Raw genomic sequence first — 22,911 nt, forward strand, 5'->3', positions numbered from 1 at the left:
GCTTTCTTCGCCTCAGTCTTCAACACTGAGGATGGGCTCTGGGGGTCTCTGGGCTAGAGAACCATGAGTGCGAGAACAACAAACTCCCAACCAACCCCAAACTTGTGCAGAATTTGCTGCTCCAGCTGGATCCCTGTAAGTCAATGGGGCCCGATGGGATTCATCTGAGGGTACTTAAAGAGCTGGCTGATGTCATAGCGAGACCTCTCTCAATGATTTTTCAATGCTCTTGGGAATCTGGGGAGGTCCCAGTTGACTGGAAGCTGGCAAATGTTGTCCCAATCTTCAAGAAGGGCAACAGGGATGACCCCAGTAACTACAGGCCTGTCATTCTCACCTCTGTGCCTGGCAAAATGATGGAGAAGATTATTCTGGGAGTTATTGAAAAACACCTGAAAGACAATGCAGTCATTGGTCCCAGCCAGCACGGCTTCACGAGGAGAAAGTCCTGCTTAACAAACTTAATTTCCTTCTATGACAAGGTTACCCACCTAGTTGACCAAGGGAAGCCAGTCAATGTAATCTTTTTGGATTTCAGTAAAGCCTTCGATACTGTCTCTTACAGTATCCTCCTGGACAAAATGTCCAGCATACAGCTGGATAAACACATGATGCAATGGGTGAGCAATTGGCTGACAGGTCGGGCTCAAAGGGTTATAGTAAATGGGGTTACATCAGGCTGACGACCAGTCACTAGCGGGGTTCCACAGGGATCCATCTTAAGGCCAGTGCTCTTCAATATCTTCATAAATGACTTGGATGCAGGACTTGAAGGTTTGTTATCAAAGTTTGACAATGACACAAAACTGGGAGGAGCTGTTGACACTCTCGAGGGCAGAGAGGCCCTGCAGAGAGATCTGGACAAATTAGAGAGCTGGGCAATCACCAACCGTATGAAGTTTAACAAGGGCAAGTGCCGGGTTTTGCTCCTGGGACATGGCAACCCTGGATGTACACACAGACTGGGGAAAGAGAGGCTGGAGAGCAGCCCCGCGGAGAGGGATCTGGGGGTTCTGGTCGACGGCAAGTTGAACGTGAGCCAACAGTGTGCCCTGGCAGCCAGGAGGGCCAACCGTGTCCTGGGGTGCATCAAGCACTGTATTGCTAGCCGGTCGAGGGAGGTGATTGTCCCACTCTACTCTGCACTGGTGCAGCCTCATCTTGAGTACTGTGTGCAGTTTTGGGTGCCACAGTACAAAAAGGATACGAAGCTACTAGAGAGTGTCCAGAGGAGAGTCACAAAGATGGTGAAGGGTTTAGAGGGGAAGCCGTACGAGGAGCGGCTGAAGTCACTTGGTCTGTTCAGCCTGGAGAAGAGGAGACTGAGGGGAGACCTCATCACGGTCTACAGCTTCCTCACAAGGGAAGGAGGAGGGGCAGGTGCTTATTTCTTCTCCCTGACTACCAATGATAGAGCCCGAGGGAATGGCAGGAAGATATGCCAGGGGAGGTTTAGGTTGGACATGAGGAAAAGGTTCTTCACCCGAAGGGTAATGGAGCATTGGAACAAGCTCCCCAGGGAGGCAGTCATGGTGCCAAGCCTGACAATATTCAAGAAGCATTTGGACAATGCCCTCAGACATATGGTGTGAATTTTGGGGTTGTCCTATGCAGGGACAAGAGTTGGACTCGATGATCCTTGTGGGTCCCTTCCAACTCAGGACATTCTATGATTCCCTGGTTGTCCCACATGTGTCGTGTGATGGCACTCAAGATGAACTGCTCCATAACGGCCATCGGCAAGAAAAAAAGAAGGGTAATTGTCGTAGGTGACTCCATTCTGAGGGGAACAGAGGGCCCGATCTGCTGACCGGACCCATCCCATAGGGAAGTCTGCTGCCTCCCTGGGGCAAGGATAAGAAACATTACCAGGAAGCTCCCCAGGCTGGTGAAAGCTTCTGATTATTATCTACTAGTGGTTGTTCAAGTCGGCAGTGATGAGGTAGCTGATAGTGGCATCAAGACAATCAAAAGGGCCTTTAGAGAGCTAGGGTGATTGCTTGAAGGATCAGGAGCACAGGTGGTGTTTTCCTCCATCCCATCAGTAGCCGGGAGGCATATGGAAAGGAACAGGAAGACCCACCTCATCAACACGTGGCTCGGGGGCTGGTGCCAGCGGCGGAATTTTGGGTTTTTCGACCATGGGGCACTTTACATGGCACCAGGCCTGCTGGAGACAGATGGGGTTCACCTGTCGCAAAGGGGGAAAAGGATCCTGGCCCAGGAGTTAGTTGGCCTCATTGAGAGGGCTTTAAACTAGATGCGAAGGGGGAAGAGGATAAAACCTGGCTTGCTTCGGACGAGCCTAGGGGTGGCATGCCTGTGTTGGTGAAGAGATCTATAGCCCAACTGAAGTGCATTTACACCAATGCACGCAGCATGGGCAATAAACAGGAGGAGCTGGAAGCCACTGTGTGGCAGGAAAACTATGATGTGGTCGCCATCATGGAAACATGGTGGGATGACTCATGCAACTGGAGTGCTGCAATGGATGGCTACAAGCTCTTCAGAAGGGACAGGCTAGGAAGGAGAGGGGGAGGGGTAGCCCTGTATGTTAGGGAGTGTTTTGACTGTCTGGAGCTTAATGACAGTAATGATAAGGTTGAGTGCTTATGGGTAACGATCAGGGGGAAGGCCAACAAGGCAGACATCCTGGTGGGAGTCTGTTACAGACCACCCAACCAGGACGAGGAAACAGATGAAGTATTCTAGAAGCGGTTGGCTGAAGTCTCACAATCCCTAGCCCTTGTTCTTGTGGGAGACTTCAACTTACCAGATATCTGCTGGAAATACAACACAGCAGAGAGGAAGCAGTCTAGGATGTTCCTAGAGTGTGTGGGAGATAACTTCCTGACACAGCTGGTAAGTGAGCCAACCAGGGGAGGTGCCCCGCTGGACCTGCTGTTTATGAACAGAGAGGGTCTGGTGGGCGATGTGGTGGTTGGAGGCTGTCTTGGGCTCAGTGACCATGAAATGACAGAGTTTTCAATTCTTGGAGAGGTAAGGAAGGGGGTCAGCAAGACCGCTACCCTGAACTTTAGAAGGGCAGACTTTGGCCTGTTCAGGAGTCTGGTTAACAGAGTCCCTTGGGAGGCAGTCCTGAAGGGCAAAGGAGTCCAGGAAGGCTGGACGTTATTCAAGGAGGAAATCTCAAAGGCGCAGGAGCAGGCCGTCCCCATGTATCGCAAGTCGAGCAGGCGGGGGAGAAGACCAGCCTGGCTGGACAAAGAGCTTTGGCTAGAATTCAGGGAAAAAAAGGAGAGCCTACTGCCTTTGGAAGAAGGGGCAGGCGACTCAGGGGGATTACAAGGATGTTGTGAGGATATGCAGGGAGAAGATCAGAAAGGCGAAGGCCCAGCTGGAACTTAAACTGGCCACCGCCGTTAAAGACAACAGAAAGTTTTTATAAATATGTCAGTGACAAAAGGAGGGCCAGGGAGAATCTCCCTCTTTTGTTGGATGCAGAAGGTAACCTTGCCACGAAGGATGAGGAGAAGGCAGAGGTACTTAATGCCTTCTTTGCCTCAGTCTTTAATAGTCAGACTGGTCATCCTCGGGGTTTTCAGGCCCCTGAGCTGGGAGATGGAGATAGTATGCAGAGTGAAGTCCCGGTTGTCGAAGAGGTGGCAGTCACCGACCTGCTCCTCCACCTGGATGCGCACAAGTCCATGGGCCCAGATGGGATCCACCCAAGGATACTGAGGGAGCTGGCAGACGAGCTGGCCAAGCCACTCTCCATTATTTATCAGCAGTCCTGGTCAACCAGGGAGGTCCCAGATGACTGGAAGTTAGAAAATGTGACGCCCCTCTACAAGAAGGGTTGGAAGGAGGAGGATCCTGGGAACTACAGGCCTGCCAGCCTGACCTCAGTGCCAGGGAAGGTCATGGAGCACATCATCTTGAGTGCCATTATGCAGCAAGTGCGGGACAACCGACGGATCAGGCTCAGCCAGCATGGGTTTATGAAAGGGAGATCCTGTTTCACTAGCCTGGTCTCCTTCTATGACAAGGTGACCCGCTTAGTGGATGAGGGGAAGGCTGTGGATGTTGTCTACTTGGACTTTAGTAAGGCCTTTGACACAGTCTCCCACAGCATTCTCCTGGAGAAGCTGGCTGCTCACAGCTTGGATGGGTGCACTCTGCACTAGGTTAAAAACTGGCTGGACGGCCGAGCCCAGAGAGTGGTGGTGAATGGAGTCAAATCCAGTTGGCGGCCGGTCACGAGTGGTGTTCCCCAGGGCTCAGTACTGGGGCCGGTCCTGTTCAATATCTTCATTGATGATCTGGATGAGGGGATCGAGTGCACCCTCAGTAATTTTGCAGATGACACCGAGGTGGGTGGAAGTGTCGATATGCTGGAGAGTAGGAAGGCTCTACAGAGGGACCTGGACAGGCTGGATCATTGGGCCGGGGCCAACTGTATGAGGTTCAACAAGGCTAAGTGCCAGGTCCTGCACTTGGGTCACAACAACCCCATGCAATGCTACAGGCTTGGGGAGGAGTGGCTGGAGAGCTGCCTGGCGGAAAAGGACCTGGGGGTGTTGGTTGACAGCTGCCTGAACATGGGCCAGCAGTGTGCTCAGGTGGCCAAGAGGGCCAATGGCATCCTGGGCTGTATCAAGAATAGTGTGGCCAGCAGGACCAGGGAGGTGATAGTGCCCCTGTACTCGGCACTGGTGAGGCCGCACCTCGAGTACTGTGTTCAGTTTTGGGCCCCTCACTACAAGAAGGACATCGAGGTGCTGGAGCATGTCCAAAAAAGGGGCAACGAAGCCGGTGAAGGGTCTGGAGCACAAGTCTTATGAGGAGCGGCCGAGGGAGCTGGGGTTGTTTAGTCTGGAGAAGAGGAGGCTGAGGGGAGACCTTATTGCTCTCTACAACTACCTGAAAGGAGGTTGTAGCGAGGTGGGGGTTGGTCTCTTCTCCCTAGTAATGAGTGATAGGATGAGAGGAAATGGCCTCAAGCTGCGCTGGGGAGGTTTAGGTTAGAAATTAAGAAAAACTTCTTCACCGAGAGGGTGGTCAAGCATTGGAACAGGCTGCCCAGGGAAGTGGTTGAGTCCCCATCCCTGGAGGTATTTAGAGAACGGATAGATGTGGTGCTTGAAGACATGGTATAGATGGACTTGACAGTGTTAGGTTAACGGTTGGACTCGATGATCTTAAGGGTCTTTTCCAACCTTGACGATTCGATGTTCTATAACCTTCCCCGGCACCGAGGTCAGGCTGACAGGCTTGTAGTTCCCTGGATCTTCCTTCCGACCCTTCTTGTTGATGGGTGCCACATTAGCTAACTTCCAGTCATCCGGGGCCTCCCCGGTTGACCAGGACTGCTGATAAATAATGGAGAGTGGCTTGGCCAGCTCGTCTGCCAGCTCCCTCAGTACCCTTGGGTGGATCCCATCTGGCCCTATAGGCTTATGGGCATCTAGGTGGAGTAGCAGGTTGCTAACTGTTACCTCTTGGATTATTGGGGCTTTATTCTGCTTCCCATCTCCATTTCCCAGCTCAGGGGGCTGAATACTCTGAGGATAACTAGTCTGACTATTAAAGACTGAGGCAAAGAAGGCATTAAGTACCTCAGCCTTTTCCTTGTCCTCTGTCACTATGTTTCCCTCTGCATCCAATAAAGGATGGAGATTCTCCTTGGCCCTCCTTTTGTTGCTAATGTATTTATAGAAACATTTTTTGTTATCTTTAACTGCAGTGGCTAGTTTAAGTTCTAGTTGGGCCTTTGCCCTTCTAATTTTCTCCCTGCATAACCTAACAATATCCTTGTAGTCTTCCTGAGTTGCGTGCCCCTTCTTCCAAAGATGATAAGCTCTCTCTTTTTTTCCTGAGTTCCAGCCAAACCTCTCTGTTCAGCCAGGCCGGTCATCTTCTCTGCCGGCTCATCTTTCGGCACACGGGGACAGCCTTGTCCTGTGCCTTTAAGACTTCCTCCTTTAATAATGTCCAGCCTTCCTGGACTCCTTTGCCCTTCAGGACTGCCTCCCAAGGGACTCTGTTAACCAGACTCCTGAACAATCTGCCTTTCTAAAGTCCGAGGTAGTGGTTTTGCTGACCCCCCTCCTTACTTCTCCAAGAATTGAAAACTTTGTCATTTCATGGTCGCTGTGCCCAAGACAGCCTTCGACCACCACATCACCCACCAGGCCTTCTCTGTTCGTAAACAGCAGGTCCAGTGGGGCACCTCCCCTGGTTGGCTTGCTTACCAGCTGTGTCAGGAAGTTATCTTCCACACACTCCAGGAACCTCCTAGACTGCTTTCTCTCTGCTGTGTTGTATTTCCAGCAGATATCTGGTAAGTTGAAGTCTCCCACAAGAACAAGGGCTAGAGATTGTGAGACTTCAGCCAGCCGCTTGTAGTGTATTTTGTCTGTTTCTTCATCTTGGTTGGGTGGTCTGTAACAGACTCCCACCAGGATGTCTGCCTTGTTGGCCTTCCCCCTGATCTTTACCCATAAGCACTCAACCTTATCATTACCATCATTGAGCTCTATACAATCAAAACACTCTCTAACGTATAGAGCTACCCCACCACCTGTCCTTCCTTGCCTATCCCTTCTGAATAGCCTGTAGCCACCCATTGTGGCATTCCAGTCATGGGAGTTATCCCACCATGTGTCTGTGATGGCGACTGTGTCATAGTTTTCCTGCTGTGCAATGGCTTCCAGCTCCTCCTGTTTATTGCCCATGCTGCGTGCATTGGTATAAATGCACTTCGGTTGGGCTATTGATCTTGTCTCCAACAGAGGCATGTCACCCCTAGGCTCATCCCTAGCAAGCCTGGTTTTATCCCCTTCCCTCTTCAAACCTAGTTTAAAGCTCTCTCAATGAGGCCTGCTAACTCCTGAGCTAGAATCCTTTTCCCCCTTTGCAACAGGTGAACCCCATCTGTCTCCAGCAGGTCTGGTGCCATGTAAACTGCCTCATGATCAAAAAACCCAAAATTCCACTGCTGGCACCAGCCTCTGAGCCATGTGTTAATGAAATGGGTCTTCCTGTTCCTTTCCGTATTCTTCCCCGCTACTGATGGGATGGAGGAAAACACTGTCTGTGCTCCTGATCCTTCAAGCAATCGCCCCAGTTCTCTGAAATCCCTTTTGATCGTCTTTGTACTTCTCTCGGCTACCTCATCGCTGCTGACCTGAACAACCAATAGTGGATAATTACCAGATGGTTGTACCAGCCTAAGGAGCTTCCTAGTAGTGTCTGTGACCCAGGCCCCAGGGAGGCAGCAGACTTCCCTATGGGATGGGTCTGGTCGGCAGATCAGGCCCTCTGTTCCCCTCAGAAGGGAGTCGCCTATGACAATTGCCCTTCTTTTTTCTTACCAGTGGCCGTTGTAACGTGTGGGGCTGACTGGTTCTCTCTAGTCAACTCCCTGGATGGATCTTTGTCCGCATCATCATCCTCCTGGCCCTCAAGTTCCAGAGCCTCATACCTATTGTGTAGGTATTGTGTATTGTATTCCATCCCCCTCTGTCTCTTAGGTCCCCTCCTTCTGCCTGGTGGCAAAAGGGTAGGGGAGCCTCTCCTTCTCTTGATGTATCCATCTGGTATGCTCGTCTCAGGGATGGTAGGGAGTGGCTCCACCAGTCTATCTCCCTCTCGTGCTCCCTGATACTCCTCAATCTTTCTATTTCTTCTTTCAGCTCTGCCACCAGGCTGAGCAGATCCTCCACCTGCTCGCACCTCATGCAGGTGTTGTCTCGGCTGCCCTCTGTTACCAGAGCAAGGCTCTGGCACTCCCTGCAGCCAGAGACCTGGGTGGCTGCATGTTTTAGTGGGAGCTCTGTATGCGTTGCAACATCCCTTCTGGCGATGGCTCTTGCCCGAGTGGAAACCATGGCCAGGTCTCTTCCGGGAGGGCGAAGACCACAAGTAGAGCTCGCTGGCTGACTGCGCCCTGCCTGTGCCAACTGCCACACCACGCCCTTTCTGACATGCCACGCCCTGTTTGCCCGCCCTGTTCGCAGCGCTCCTGGTCACTGGCGCTCCCTAGGGGCCCGTTTAAATCTCCCGCGGTTGCCCCAGCAATGCCCAAGCCCCATCTGCCTTGCTCGCAAGAGTTGCCGGTTTTTGGCGCAAAAGCCCCACCAGGCTCTTTATCCGGTTCCCTGGCTCAGGAAATCCCCTTTCCACCCCAATCTAGCGCCCAGTCGCAGCAATTACCGTTGGTGCTGCTGCGTGCCTCGCCAACTGTATATATATACACACCGCTCCATTCAATTATAGTTCTATTCTTATAATCTTAAAATTTCCCTCTGATTTGAACCATAATACCCTTAATATACAATGAAATCTAACTCTAGCAGATGTGTTAAATGTAATGAAAAGAAGTCCGTTCACAGATTCACCCTTCATCGAGAGTCTCTTTCTTCACCCCATCCCAACAATTGATGCAAATTCAAGCCATAGCCAATTCAAAGCAAAAAGTGAAAGCTAATCAGTGCTTAAAACCAATCATTTAAACAATAGACAGAATGCCAGTAAATGGAACAGCTCTTGAACATCCTGGTCTTGCATGCTCAGCATGAAAGCCTCAAGAAAACCAAAGACTGCAGAGTGTAACTAATCCCACAAAGAAAAAGTAAATGTTAAAAAGCATGGTTATCTTCTGTGGTATGTCAAATAGTAATCAACCTGGAAGTATTAAAAAGGCTATCAACAGATTTCTCTCTCTCCACAACATATTAACCTATGTTGCATCAGAGCATCAAAAGCCAAAGGCTTTCCTTCTCAATTTCAAGAACAGAGATACTTAGATGTCTTTTCATGTACCAGGCCAGTCTTTAAAACAGTCAATATACTGTGACTTGTTTTAAATAGCAGTAAGACCTTGTGACTTGCAAAGTGATTTCATCACAAAACTGTGAGGGGAGAAAAAAGGAGAGCGGATGTCAGAAAACTGTCTTATTGGCTTTGGTCTTTTGCTCCTGTACAAAGCCCCCATGGTAATGGATGAACAGAGGAAGGGCATTTCCACACATGGTATCACAGAAATACAGCTGTCTGATGAACCTGGCTGCAAATATAACTATTGCTTTGACTCCATTTCAGAAGGGTCAAATTTGCATTTCCAGTGTAAAAGTTGCACTTGTAATGCCAGCAGAATTTTGCCTTTTTGCTTACTAGGAAACTGAGAAGAGGTATAGGGCTGTACTTTGAACAACAGAATAATACGACAAAACAGCTTAAAAAGTTAAAACAATAGGAACTAAAGTATATGTTAACAAAACAACTTTCAGAAAATCAGTAAATTCACTTCAGACACTCAAATTTATACAAAAGAAAAAGTATAAAGCACAATTCTGAGCCACAACACAGATGATGTCAGATATTGTGCCTCAGCCTGAGCAGAAAGTGAGTAGTATCTTCTCAGCAGTATTGTAAAGTGTTATTAAGTGTTTCATGAAGGGAGAGAATTCTTTGCACTTTAAATTGGTCTTGATTTTTTTGTAAATTTAGATAACACTATTCAAACTGATGAAGCACCACCATTTTTTTAAACCAGCCTAGGATCCAGCCCTTTTGATTTCAGCTGGATGGAAGTTTTGTGGGACTAGTGTGTTCAGGATTTAGTTCCAGCTCTTGAAGGATGAGATGGAAGACAAAGACAGCTCAGAGAATACCATTAATCCAATTTCAATTTTTTTATTAAACATTGTTCATCTCTGAATACAATTGCAATTCCTAGAATATATAGCTATCATTTCCTGTTTTACCATCTGAGGGAGAAGCAGGACAATTACTGTCATTCAGAGGAGAAGTGGACTGTGGGGGTGGGGTGTATTTTTGTAACTCTACATGTGGTTAGATTCTTAAACATTTCATATAACCGTCACTTTTACTGCTCAAGCTAAAATATTATTACCCCATACTCCTTTATAATCTACAGTTTATGGGTATCTCTGCTGATTTCTTATTCCAGAGAACAGCTTTGTGGCTTCACTTGGAAAAAATTAAATCTGTTATTTCTCCTGGAGGTTGCCATGTCAACAATAATTACTGGGACCTAAATGGCCTATAGGTCAAGAGCAGTAGCCTAAAAGTACACTTTGAGCATTTCTCATTTCACCTCAGTGGTTAGTGTCACTCAGTCACTTTACAGTAATGTTCTGGAAATGTCAGGATTAGCTCTATAACCACTTTTCTTGAGGAATTTTTATGCATTAACAAAGTTTTGGGGAGTAAGGGGGAAGGATGCAAAGCAAAAAAAAAATGTAGTGTGCCAGTGAGTAGTCTGCCTTTGGAGTTCGTTCTTTTCCTTTTCCTTCTTGCATTTCTCAAGTTGCAAATCTTCATTTCTGAATCTGAAATGTTTCTTTTATAATTTTAAAAGTATGTCATAGCTTTTGCTGGGTATTTTATCTTACTTCTCATCTTAGGCAAATAAAATCCTCAAGGATGCTAACTAAAATCCTTGTCATTCGCCAGTAAAATTGCTATGTTTATGTATGTATATATAAATACATGCACACACAGCACACGCACCCCCCCCCCCGATATACACATGTACGTATTTATGTGTGTATATGTGTCTCTACGTATGTGTCGTGGTTTAACCCTAGCTGGCAACTAAGCACCACACAGCCACTCACTCACTCCCCCCCAGTGGGATGGGGGAAAGAATTGGAAGGGTAAAAGTGAGAAAACTTGTGGGTTGAGATAAAGACAGTTTAATAGGTAAAGCAAAAGCCACATGCGTAAGCAAAGTGAGGAATTTATTCACTACTTCCCATTGGCAGGCAGATGTTTATCCATCTCCAGGAAGGCAGGACTCCATCACACCTAACAGTTATTTGGGAAGACAAACGCCATCACTCCAAACGTCCCCCCTTCCTCCTTCTTGCCCACAGCTTTATTGCTGAGAACAATGTCATATGGTATGGAATATCCCTTTGGTCAGTGTGGTGAGTTGATCTTGGCTGGATGCCAGGTGCCTGCCAAGCTTCTCTATCACTCCTCCTCCTCAGCTGGACAGGGGAAAGAAAGTATAATGAAAAGCTCGTGGGTCGACATAAGGACAAGGAGATCATTCAGCAATCACCATCACAGGCAAAACAGACTCGACTTGGGGAAATTAGTTTAATTTACTACCAATCAAATCAGAGGAGGATAATGAGAAATAAAACCCAAATCTTAAAAGACCTTCCCCCTACCCCTCCCTTCTTCCTGGGCTCAACTTCATTCCCGATTTCTGTACCTCCTCCCCCTGAGTGGCACAGGGGGACCGGGAATGGGGGTTGTGGTCAGGTCATCACATGTTTTCTCTGCTCCTCCTTCCTCCTCAGGGGGAGGACTCCTCACACTCTTCCCCTACTCCAGCATGGGGTCCCTCCCACGGGAGACAGTCCTCCGTGAACTTCTCCAGTGTGGGTCCTTCCCACAGGCTGCAGTTCTTCACGAACTGCTCCAGTATGGGTCCTTTCCATGGGTTGCAGTCCTTCAGGAACAGACTGCTCCAGCATGGGTCTCCCGCAGGGTCACAAGTCCTGCCAGCAAACCTGCTCCAGCATGGGCTCCTCTCTCTCCATGGGTCCACAGGTCCTGCCAGGAGCCTGCTCCAGCGCAGGCTTCCCATAGGGTCACAGCCTCCTTCGGGTGCATCCACCTGCTCCACCGTGAACCTCCATGGGCTGCAGGGGGAAACCTGCCTCACCATGATCTTCATCACAGGCTGCAGGAGAATCTCTGCCCTGGTGCCTGGAGCACCTCCTCCCCCCCCTTCTTCACCGACCTTGGTGTCTGCATAGTTATTTCTCTCATATATTCTCACTCCTCTCTCCCAGATGCTGTTGCACAGCAGTTTTCCCCCCTTCTTAAATATGTTATCACAGAGGCGTTACCAACGTTGCTGATTGACTCAGATTTGGCCAGCAGCAGGTCCGTCTTGGAGCCAGCTGGCACTGGCTCTATCGGACATAGGGGCGGGTTCTGGTGTCTTCTCACAGAAGCCTCTCCTGCAGCCCCCCCAGATACCAAAACCTTGCCACACAAGCCCAATACAGTCAGCTGGGGTCAGCTGTCCCAGCTGTGTCCCCTCCCAACTTCTTGTGCACCCCCAGCCTACTCACTGGCGGGGCAGTGTGTGAAACAGAAAAGGCCTTGATGCCGTGTAAGCGCTGTTCAGCAATAACTAAAATATCCCTATGTTATCAATGCTCTTTTCAGCACAATTCCAAAACACAGCCCCATACCAGCTACTATGAAGAAAATTAACTCTGTCCCAGTCAGTATGTATACTTATTTACATATACGTTATACACATTAAGTTACAACTCTGCATTGGGATATGGTGCAGTGATGTATCATTTAAGCAGAAACTCTTGGTAGCATTGTTCCTACAGTGAATAAAATACAGTCCCCAACTTCTGGAGTGTTTCAGTTGGAAAGAGATACAGCATATACTCTACTTCATGACTACTCTTATTGGTTTGTGTAGAAGAAGTAATCACTGCCATGTCTCATTGGCTTGTGGGGCAATGTCAAATAAGGAGCAATAATTATTATTCAAGTGGTATGATGACTGCAGTTGATGATGGTCCCTTCTACTGAGGGTAGAAGTCTCATTGGGACTATCTGTGTGTGTATTTACTTCTGTGCCAAAGTGTGTGAAATCAGTGAGTGTAAGTTCTGTTCTCTGAGGTTGGTAAAACATTTTTATAAAGTGGCAACTTGCCTTAAAAATGAGTCAGGCAATAGAAGAGATTTACCAAAGGCCAGTTACTAAGGGAGCAGGTAAGGGAGCAGTTGTTTTCCTTCTCAGTGTTCCTCAGATGGAAGTAGATTCTCACTGTTGATCAGTATCTGTGGGCAGGAGTGATGAGTGTTATCTTTGAAAAAGACGACTCAGACAAGGCAGTAACTGTATCCTTAGGAGAGTTAACAGAAATTGGACAGTGGATGGGCATCTTCTGTTCACCAGCACAGTTTTGCTGGAAGACTAATCTCTGTGAGGCTCCTTAGTTTGCTTTTGGTGAAATCAGCCCAATTAGCTTGAAACACCTACATTAACTGCAAACTGCTTTTGCCTAAAGTAAATTCTCTCATAAGAAGTGCATCATTGACAGAACTGTGTTCATACTAACATCTCACAGAGGTGTAGGCATCTCTTTAGCTACCACAGCTGGTTGCAGAATGAATGTCAGTCCACAGCCTTACTGTCTTTCTGCACTGCCAGATTACTGCAACTTGAATTCACTGGGTGTTTGGGAATGCAGAAGACACCTACAGTGATCAGGGAACTGGGTGACTTTTTTTTCATAATAAGCAGAAAAAATGAATTTGTTTTTTTGTTATTGTTATTAGGACTTCTGGTCGTTTCCACAAATCTACTACTTCAAGCAAAGGATCTTTTAGGCTTCCCTGTTAAAAAGTCAATGTAATATTTGGACAGTGGATTTCACTATATTTGAACAACAACAACAAAGTGTCAGAAAAATGAAGTTCTTAATCCCCACAAAGATGCCAAGTGGTTTTTGCATGGAGGAATTAGGACTTCAGCAATTGGAAATAATGCTTTTTTTATTATAGAGCTTGGTTGCAGAGAAGGCATGCTGTGTGCTGAAGAAGAAGCCACAAACCATTACAAATCCTGTTAGTCTCATCTCTCACCCCTGAAATTTTTCCACCTGATCCTGCTGCCTGTAGCTTGCACTTTGTATACAATATACTGTAGACTCCTTTAGCCTTTTTTGCTATACAGGAGAATTATGACACTAAAACTATTTTGAAGCGAAAAAGATTTTGCATCTATCCATTTAAAATATTGGCCACATAAATGCCTCTGGTATTATGAAATGAAAGATTTTTGTATAGGACTAAATAAAAATTCTAGATGAACATCGCAGCTAGCCACAGAAGAATGCCGTTTAGCTGACTGAGTAAGACACTTGAAAGATCCTTAAAATAGAGAGTAAAACTCCCCAAAATCTGAAATTGCACAGATGTGTATTTCTTTTTTCTACACCAGTATTTCCAGGATACTGGGGCACCCCATTAGCCCTGTTGTTCATATTAGGATTTATACAGCAACTGCAAAGTTTAAATTCTCATGCCTACAACAAACTCTTGACATTGATAAATCATTCAGAACTAGTGCAACAAGGTTTCAGAACTCTGAGCTTGAATAGGAAAGCCAGGGAAACATCAGATTATGATTTCAAAATTAAAATCTTTAGTTGATTATCTTTCTAGCATGCAGTTTGCTCTTCTGATAATTTTGTCTGAGTGCAAACATCTAATTTTTTTTCTCCTTTAACTAGCATTGATAGACAAAAGTGCATAGTGCAGGACTGAAGCTACATAGTGGAAAGAATGTAGATAAGCGTATATTAGTCTCCACCAATCCACTATAGACCAAAGGAAAATCAGTGTTTTAGCTTGTATTATCAGTTCAACAAAAAGTTGCATGAGCACAACGGTGCCAACTTTTTAGAACACTGAGGAGAGCTGCACAAACCTACGTGTCAATCAACAAAATGATGTTTTTGCACTTGAGAATGTGTGACATGATTGATAATATCTAATTTTACATGACATTAAAAAAAAAACCAACAGAAAGATATGGAGACTTTTTAGGAGCAGTGGGGGCATGAAAAGCTGAATGAAGAAAATTGAGCTACACATCATCTTGTCTTATTACTGTTAATGCCAGCAGTTATAATCAAGAGTTTATTGTACGGGGCAATCTGGATGATTAGAAACTGGATTCAAGTTCATAAAAAACATCTTGATGTAAAACTCATCTTTTTTTCACCGATAACATCAGTAGGTAAATTTACTCCCTCCCTCTGCAACATCTTTTAATTTAGTGGAATTATATCAGAGATAATTTTAGACATGCTTTGTCAGGATTCTTTTAAAATCATATTTCAAAGAAATTTACATTTTTAGAAATATATTACGTCATGACTAAAAGTATTGATATTGTAAATTTAAGTGGCTCCTTGATCTGCCATTTGTGCATTTGGTACTCGGAAGAACTGCAACATAAACAGGACAATGAAAAATGCAACTATTGTTACCAGTGAGATTTTTTCGTCTGATCTCTTCCATAATTATAAAAGAGACTTACTTTCCTGTAGTCACCTCTTTGAGCTTTGTCAGGAAGACAGTATCAGATTCACCTGAACAAATAAATAGGAAGATATTGCTGGAAATATAGTCATTAAACAAATCATACATATTTCCAGAGACAGCATCAAAACATGTTGGAGGGATGACCTGGAAATTTTTGACTCAACAAGATTCTTACATTGTCTTTCTTCCTAAAAATGTTTTTACCTCCCACCAAGTTTTTTTCCTATTTACTCTTCTCAAATGGTTTTGTCTATTTGGTATGTTTGCTCTTTTCCTATCAGGATGGTTCTCCCTACTTAGTTGAACCCCTCTCTCCTGGGGTCTGTTTTTTCCCTACTTTAAAAATAAAATGCCTTTCTTTAGTACTACTCAAACTGTTTCCTCTTCCGGGGTAAGGCAGTAGGCCATTTCTCAGACTACCTAGTTCTTCAGCCTACTTAGGTTGTGACTGCTACCACTGAACTTGATTCTTTTTCCTGTAGCTACTCTGGTAGCTTATTATTAGCTAAGATCTGCTTATGATGAGTTACTACTTGATAGCTTTGTGGGATCATTGCTGCTACTCTTCCCTAGCTTAGTTAAACAGCTAAGAATGAGGATAAGGACTTACTGAACTATGACTCTACTAAAAGAGAAGCCCCAAGGAGAGAGAGGTTTGAAAGAAATTTGTATCTCTGCTTCATGAGTCAATAATATTGTGGGGTATGATATAGACATACCTTATGGTTATCCAAACCTTTGTACTATATATAATGCTGTATTAGCACCATTTCATTCTTCAGAAATGCAGTCACATCTGGTGTGGTACATGGATGCTCTGTAAAACTGAATAGCAACTTGGTGTGACAAGACAGGAAAAGGACAATACATTGAGAAATATATTTAGAGAGCAACTTGATGATACTGAAAATGATGTCTGCATGCTCTCCTAGACCTCCAAATTGTTCATAGGCATTATGTGGGATTTATGTAAGTTTGAAGTACCCTTCAAGTTAAATGGCTGGGCCTATGACATGATGAAAAGCACTCTGTGGCGCTATCACAGATCTACATTATATTTATTCCTGAACTTAAACTTCCATTTTATGCACAGTAGTTGAAGAAGACACAGATGGAAATTTGAATGTGGTGTGATAGAGCACATCAGGAACTAGCTAAGGTAAGTGTTTATCGTGGTTTAACCCCAGTCTGCAACTAAGCACCATACAGCCACTTGCTCACCCCCCACCCCCCCATGGTGGCATGGGGGAGAGAATCGGGAAAAAAAAGTAAAACCCTTGGGTTGAGATAAAGACAGTTTAATAAGACAGCAGAGGAAGAGGAAATAATAATAATAATGATAAAAGAATATACAAAACAAGTGATGCACAATGCAATTGCTCACCACCTGCCGACCGATGCCCAGCCCGTCCCCCAGCAGCAATCGCTGCCCCCTGGCCAACTCCCCCCAGTTTATATACTGAACATGATGTCATATGGTATGGAATAGCCCTTTGGCCAGTTTGGGTCAGCTGTCCCAGCTATGCTCCCTCCCCGCTTCTTGTGCACCTCCTCACTGGCAGAGCACAGGAAGCTGAAAAGTCCTTGACTAGTGTAAGCGCTACTCAGCAAGAACCAAAACATCAGTGTGTTATCAACATTATTCTTATCCTAAATCCAAAACACAGCACTATACCAGCTACTAAGAAGAAAACTAACTCTATCCCAGCTGAAACCAGGACACTTTTTCAATCTGCAATTTACTCTTGTGAAAAGATCCCATGGCACTTTATACAAGGATAGGGGTGTTAGCACACATGCTGAATTAATTTCAAGTTCTGCTATATGCATCTAAAACACCTCTATAGTTTCAAATAGATCTGATATTCTTTGTATGTTTTGTATGTATGAATGCCCAGTTAAGTAAACTAGTTATTATGGTGGATAACAAGAATTAGAGGTAAAATAGCCTCTGAAATTTTCTAATGCCTGTGTCCAGGGTATTGTTGGGTATGACAATGCTTCTGTAATGTTAAAAGTGCTAGGGAATTCCCTGAAACACCAAGGGCTTTGTGTAGGCTCAGCATGTAGGTGCTCTACTAATTTTAAGAGTTACAGTTACTGAGTATATGGTCAAAGGAGAAACTGCAGAGTCAGAGAGTAGCACAAAAAGCCTAATAAGCAAACAAAAATCCCTATGGTTTATTTCTTCCTCTCTTTCTTAAATTAGTCATCTTACACCAGAAAGAGGATGGCACAGGAGGATGGTGGGAGAGAGAAAAAAAGAGGAGAAGCTTTAAGATTAGTGTTATCACATTTAGCAATCTAGCCAGGAGATGAGGAGCATAAGTTAGTGGATATGTTGCTTCTAAGCAGTGCCCAAGTACAGACGCACACACTAGGGATCCAGGTTTCACTGTTTTATGGCAAAGATGACTGAAATTCTGAGCATCGCTCCCATTTAGAAGACAATAACAAGTTCTATACATCAGGCTTTAATGACTCTTTAGATCTTCCACCTCTGCCAGGTGCAAATGCCTTTAGACCAGCAGTACACTTCCCTCTTTGACTAGTGCTGTAGTTTTATATGGGGTTTAAAATGTGTTTTCCCCTTTTGGAGGGCCCAGCAATTTATTCCTCTTTTAGCAACACCACACTGATTTGGGGATATGTTCTGGCTGTTCTCAGTTTGAACATAGCCTGTTTCTAAGACAACTGCTGCTATTTTATGTCAGAAACTGTTCTGAGTTTTCTAATTTTGAGACAAAAACTGAACATGAATAAGAAAGCTTTTCTAACTGCTTTTGGAGCTGTATTATCCCTGAGTTTATCAGGGTAAAATATTCTTCCTTCCATTGACAGCTGTCATATTTCAGCATAACTCCATGGAAGCCAATAGAGCTATAACAGATTGAACCAATTGAAAGTGTTGTATGAGTGCGTTAGGTGGACTGATATTTACTGAATTATTTTTAAAGGAGTTGCCCATTTAAAAAGCATATGTTTATTTAGGAACATTAAGGCTTCTACTGTTATATCAAGCACTTGCTGTTGGTTTACCTCAATGCAGAGATTAATATCTTAGGCCAGCAGGAGGGTCCTATTTCTTCTTAGGATTCACAACTATGGAGTTAGATGTGATTTTCTTCGAAAAATTGAGCAGCAGTTAATCTTTTCAAAACATAGTGCTGGCAGCTTAGTGTTCAATGTTTACCTAGGATATAAAATGTTTAATTTTAGATTTCTGTTTGGCTTGTAGGGACCTGAACTCCTAGAAAAGCATATTTTTTGTCAACAGTGTAGTGTTTGGTGGTGGTATGAAATCATTTTAGGTCTGGAAAATGAATAATGAAATTAATATCATAGTGTGTTCAAACTAATGTGCCTGGCATAGCTGCTGTTGCAGTTATACAGCTTCCGAAACTGGAACTGACTTTTGCCTGGGACAGGTGGGATCTATCTGAGCCCATTCAGACATGTGCAAAGTTCCTCTTAAAACCTAAGTCTATGTGGCTAATTACAGCATTAGGTATAATAATGCTTTTAAAATCTGGTCCTTTACGGTTCTCACCTTGGTTTTTCTGCTGTTTATCTTGAATGATCAAGTGTTAGACACATTGATGTCAGCTGTGTGTAACTTTCTGGATTTGATTCTGATGTTCTAACAGTCATTGCCAGACAAGTACTGCATAAAATTCCTGTGCAATTTTTTATTAATAAATTCTAAGTGAATTCATATGTAACGTGTTTGCACTCCATTTGTGTCTGCTTTTCACATACATCCTAGCATACATCCTAGTTTGGTTGCAAAAATGTTTGCAGAAGCAGCAAAATTGTAAGTGAGAATGAAAAATATTTGTGGATAGCGGATTGTGTATTCATTAGAAACCTCACTGTAAGAAATATGCTATCTATTTAGGGTGCAGAAATATGCTGGGTAGCCTTTAATTAAACTTGCTCAAATTTGGAAGGTTTAACTATTTACAGTGGGTCCTGAGGAGGGGCACGAAAATGATCAGAGGGCTGGAACACCTCTCCTATGAAGAAAGGCTGAAAGAATTGGGGTTGTTCAGCCTGGAGAAGAGAAGGCTCCAGGGACACCTTATTGTGGCCTTTCAATACTTAAAGGGGGCTTATAAGAAAGGTGGAGACAGACTTTTTATCAAGGCCTGTAGTGCCAGGACAAGGGGCAACGGTTTTAAACTGAAAGAGGGTAGTTTTAGACTGGGCATAGGGAAGAATTTTTTTATGATGCGGGTGGTGAGACACTGGAACAGATTTTCCAGAGAAGTTGTGGATGCCCCATCATCATTGGAAGTGGTCAGGGTCAGGTTGGATGGGGCTTTGAGCAACTTGATCTAGTGAAAGATGTCCCTGCCCATGGCAGGGGGGTTGGAACTAGATGATCCAACCCAAACCGCTCTATGATTCTATGATTTGCAAACAACCTAATAAAGAGCACAGATAGCAAAGACCTTCAGGATCACTGACTATATCACCTTACTGTCTTCACATCATATTACAGTCCATTTCTATACTGACTTAGCTCTATCTTCAAAAAGTGAGAAGGGTTTCTGTTCCTCATGTTCCTGCTGGGAGACTAAAGCAACTATTGGTCACTCTGAGGAGAGGTAGACAGGGGATAGAAGTTATCAAAAGCCAAATTCTTACTCCATGTTTGCTGTAAGTTTACAAATAACACCATTAGTCCATTAAATTTGTATTCAAATTGTCCACAGTGTTAATATTCAAAATGTAAGGTCTTTTGTTTGGAGATCTTGTTCAGCATACTCCTCTTGACTAGGTCTGGGTGAAATTCTCATCTAAGACAAAATCAGAATGTTTCCTATGTACACTCAGCTCTATTTCAAATAAACTTGCTTTTAGCAGCTTTCTTCAGATAAAGTCATTGGGCCCAGATTCTCAGTCCCACTTTTTGCTCTTTGGTCCTCTTTGGTCTAAAACAGCTGACAGCAGTGTAACAGTTGCTAGTAAACTGTGCAGTATAATAAAGTTCTAAAGTGCTAAAGATCAAAGGACGTTGAGGAATAACTAAAAGTTACTTCTACCTTCATCCAAGAGCTGTTTTCGTCACAGTTCAGCCAGATGAATTTACACTGGATTATTTGAAGGACAAGGTTCTACTTAATAACAGTTGTAGAAATAAATTCTTATTCATCTTAGAATCATAGAATCATAAAATCATCAAGGTTGGAAAAGACCCTTAAGATCATCGAGGCCAACCGTTAACCTAACAATGCCAAGTCCATCTATACCATCTCCTTGAGCACCATATCTATCTGTTCTTTAAATACCTCCAGGGATGGAGACTCAACCACTTCCCTGGGCAGCCTGTTCCAATGCTTGACCACCCATTCGGTGAAGAAGTTTTTCTTAATTTCTAACCTAAACCTCCCCCGGCGCAGCTTGAGGCCGTTTCCTCTCATCCTATCACTCGTTACTAGGGAGAAGAGACCAACCCCCACCTCGCTACAACCTCCTTTCAGGTAGTTGTAGAGAGCAATAAGGTGTCCCCTCAGCCTCCTCTTCTCCAGACTAAACAACCCCAGGTCCCTCAGCCGCTCCTCATAAGACTTGTGCTCCTTCACAAGACCCTTCACCAGCTTCGTTGCCCTTCTTTGGACTCGCTCCAGCACCTCAGTGTCCTTCTTGTAGTGAGGGGCCCAAAACTGAACACAGTACTCGAGGTGCGGCCTCACCAGGGCCATGTACAGGGGCACTATCGCCTCCCTGGTCCTGCTGGCCACGCTATTCCTGATACAAGCCAGGATGCCATTGGCCCTCTTGGCCACCTGAACACACTGCTGGCTCATGTTCAGGCGGCTGTCAACCAACACCCCAGGTCCTTTTCCGCCAGGCAGCTCTCCAGCCACTCCTCCCCAAGCCTTTAGCATTTCATGGGGTTGTTGTGACCCAAGTGCAGGACCTGGCACTTAGCCTTGTTGAATCTCATACGATTGGCCCCGGCCCAACGATCCAGCCTGTCCAGGTCCCTCTGTAAGGCCTTCCTATCCTCCAGCAGATCGACACTTCCACCCACCTCGGTGTCATCTGCAAACTTACTGAGGGTGCACTCGATCCCCTCATCCAGATCATGAATGAAGATGTTGAACAGGACCGGCCCCAGTACTGCGCCCTGGGGAACACCACTCGTGACCGGCCGCCAACTGGATTTGACTCCATTCACCACCACTCTCTGGGCTCGGCCGTCCAGCCAGTTTTTAACCTAGTGCAGAGTGCACCCATCCAAGCCGTGAGCGGCCAGCTTCTCCAGGAAACTGCTGTGGGAGACTGTGTCAAAGGCCTTACTAAAGTCCAAGTAGACAACATCCACAGCCTTCCCCTCATCCACTAAGCGGGTCACCTTGTCATAGAAGGAGACCAGGCTAGTGAAACAGGATCTCCCTTTCATAAACCCATGCTGGCTGGGCCTGATCCGTCGGTTGTCCCGCACTTGCTGCATAATGGCACTCAAGATGATGTGCTCCATGACCTTCCCTGGCACTGAGGTCAGGCTGACAGGCCTGTAGTTCCCGGGATCCTCCTGACCCTTCTTGTAGAGGGGCGTCACATTTTCTAACTTCCAGTTATCCGGGACCTCCCCGGTTGACCAGGACTGCTGATAAATAATGGAGAGAATCTTACCTAATATATTCTTATGGTGAGATAATAATCTGGATATTAATTTAGTCCATAGCACATTTATTCTTCCATTTTTTTTAAACTTATGGAATAGCCCTTTGGCCACTGTCAACCAGCATCCCCAGATCCCTTTCTGCAGGGCTGCTCTCCAGCCATTCCTCTCCCAATTTATACTTGTGCCCAGCAATACTCATTCCTAGGTGCAGAATCGGGCATTTGGACTTGTTAAATTTCATGCCATTGATGAGTGCCCAGTGCTCCAGTAAATATGTACTTCAAGAGCTACTGCAGCACAGCTGATACATAGCAAACTGTTACCCTGCCACAGAACAGATTCCATGGAACAGTTATGGATTAAAGAATGAAAAAGCAAGTCAAAAAGTGAGAATATACAATTATCCCACAGTAAAAACAGTATCGATGTGCTGTTGACACTTAGTTGGTTTGGACTGATAGTAAAATAAATGTATTTGCTTTTCATGCTGAAGAAAGAAAAAGCAATAGCATTCATATTATTAACCCATTAATGGGGCAAGGCTGTTGCACTGGAAGGCATGTCCTATGAGGAGAGTCTAAGGACTCTGGGTTTGTCTAGTTTGGAGAGAAGGAGGCTGAGGGGCAACCTAATTGCTCTCTACAGCTCCCTGAGGAGGGGAAGTGGAGAGGCAGGTGCTGATCTCTTCTCCCTGGGATCCAGTGACAGGACACATGGGAATGGCTCAAAGCTGCGTCAGGGGAGGTTCAGACTGGACATTAGGAAGCATTTCTTTACCGAGAGGGTGGTCAGACACTGGAACAGGCTTCCCAGAGAGTTGGTCGATGCCTCATGCTTGTCAGTGTTTAAGAGGCATTTGGACAATGCCCTTAATAATATGCTTTAACTTTTGGTCAGCCCTGAAGTGGTCAGGCAGTTGGACTAGATGATCATTGTAGGCCCCTTCCAACTGAACTATTCTGTTCTATCCCATGGAAAATGAGGGCAATCCTGATGCAATTTTGCTCTCCCCAAATTTCATGGTCCTTCATAACCTGTCCTGAGCACCTGTCAGATGTACTGTCACATTGCCAGCAATGCAGGCCAAGATTTTCTTTAATGGAAACCAGAGCATGGGGTGAACTAGTGTATGCATAGGTCTTATCCCAATATGGAATAGGTATACAGATGGGAACTGGGCTACA

The sequence above is a fragment of the Nipponia nippon genome, unplaced genomic scaffold (assembly GCF_047370975.1).
Source record: "Nipponia nippon isolate SJK-2023a ecotype South Korea unplaced genomic scaffold, ASM4737097v1 scaffold_22, whole genome shotgun sequence".
In the NCBI taxonomy this organism is placed as follows: domain Eukaryota; kingdom Metazoa; phylum Chordata; class Aves; order Pelecaniformes; family Threskiornithidae; genus Nipponia; species Nipponia nippon.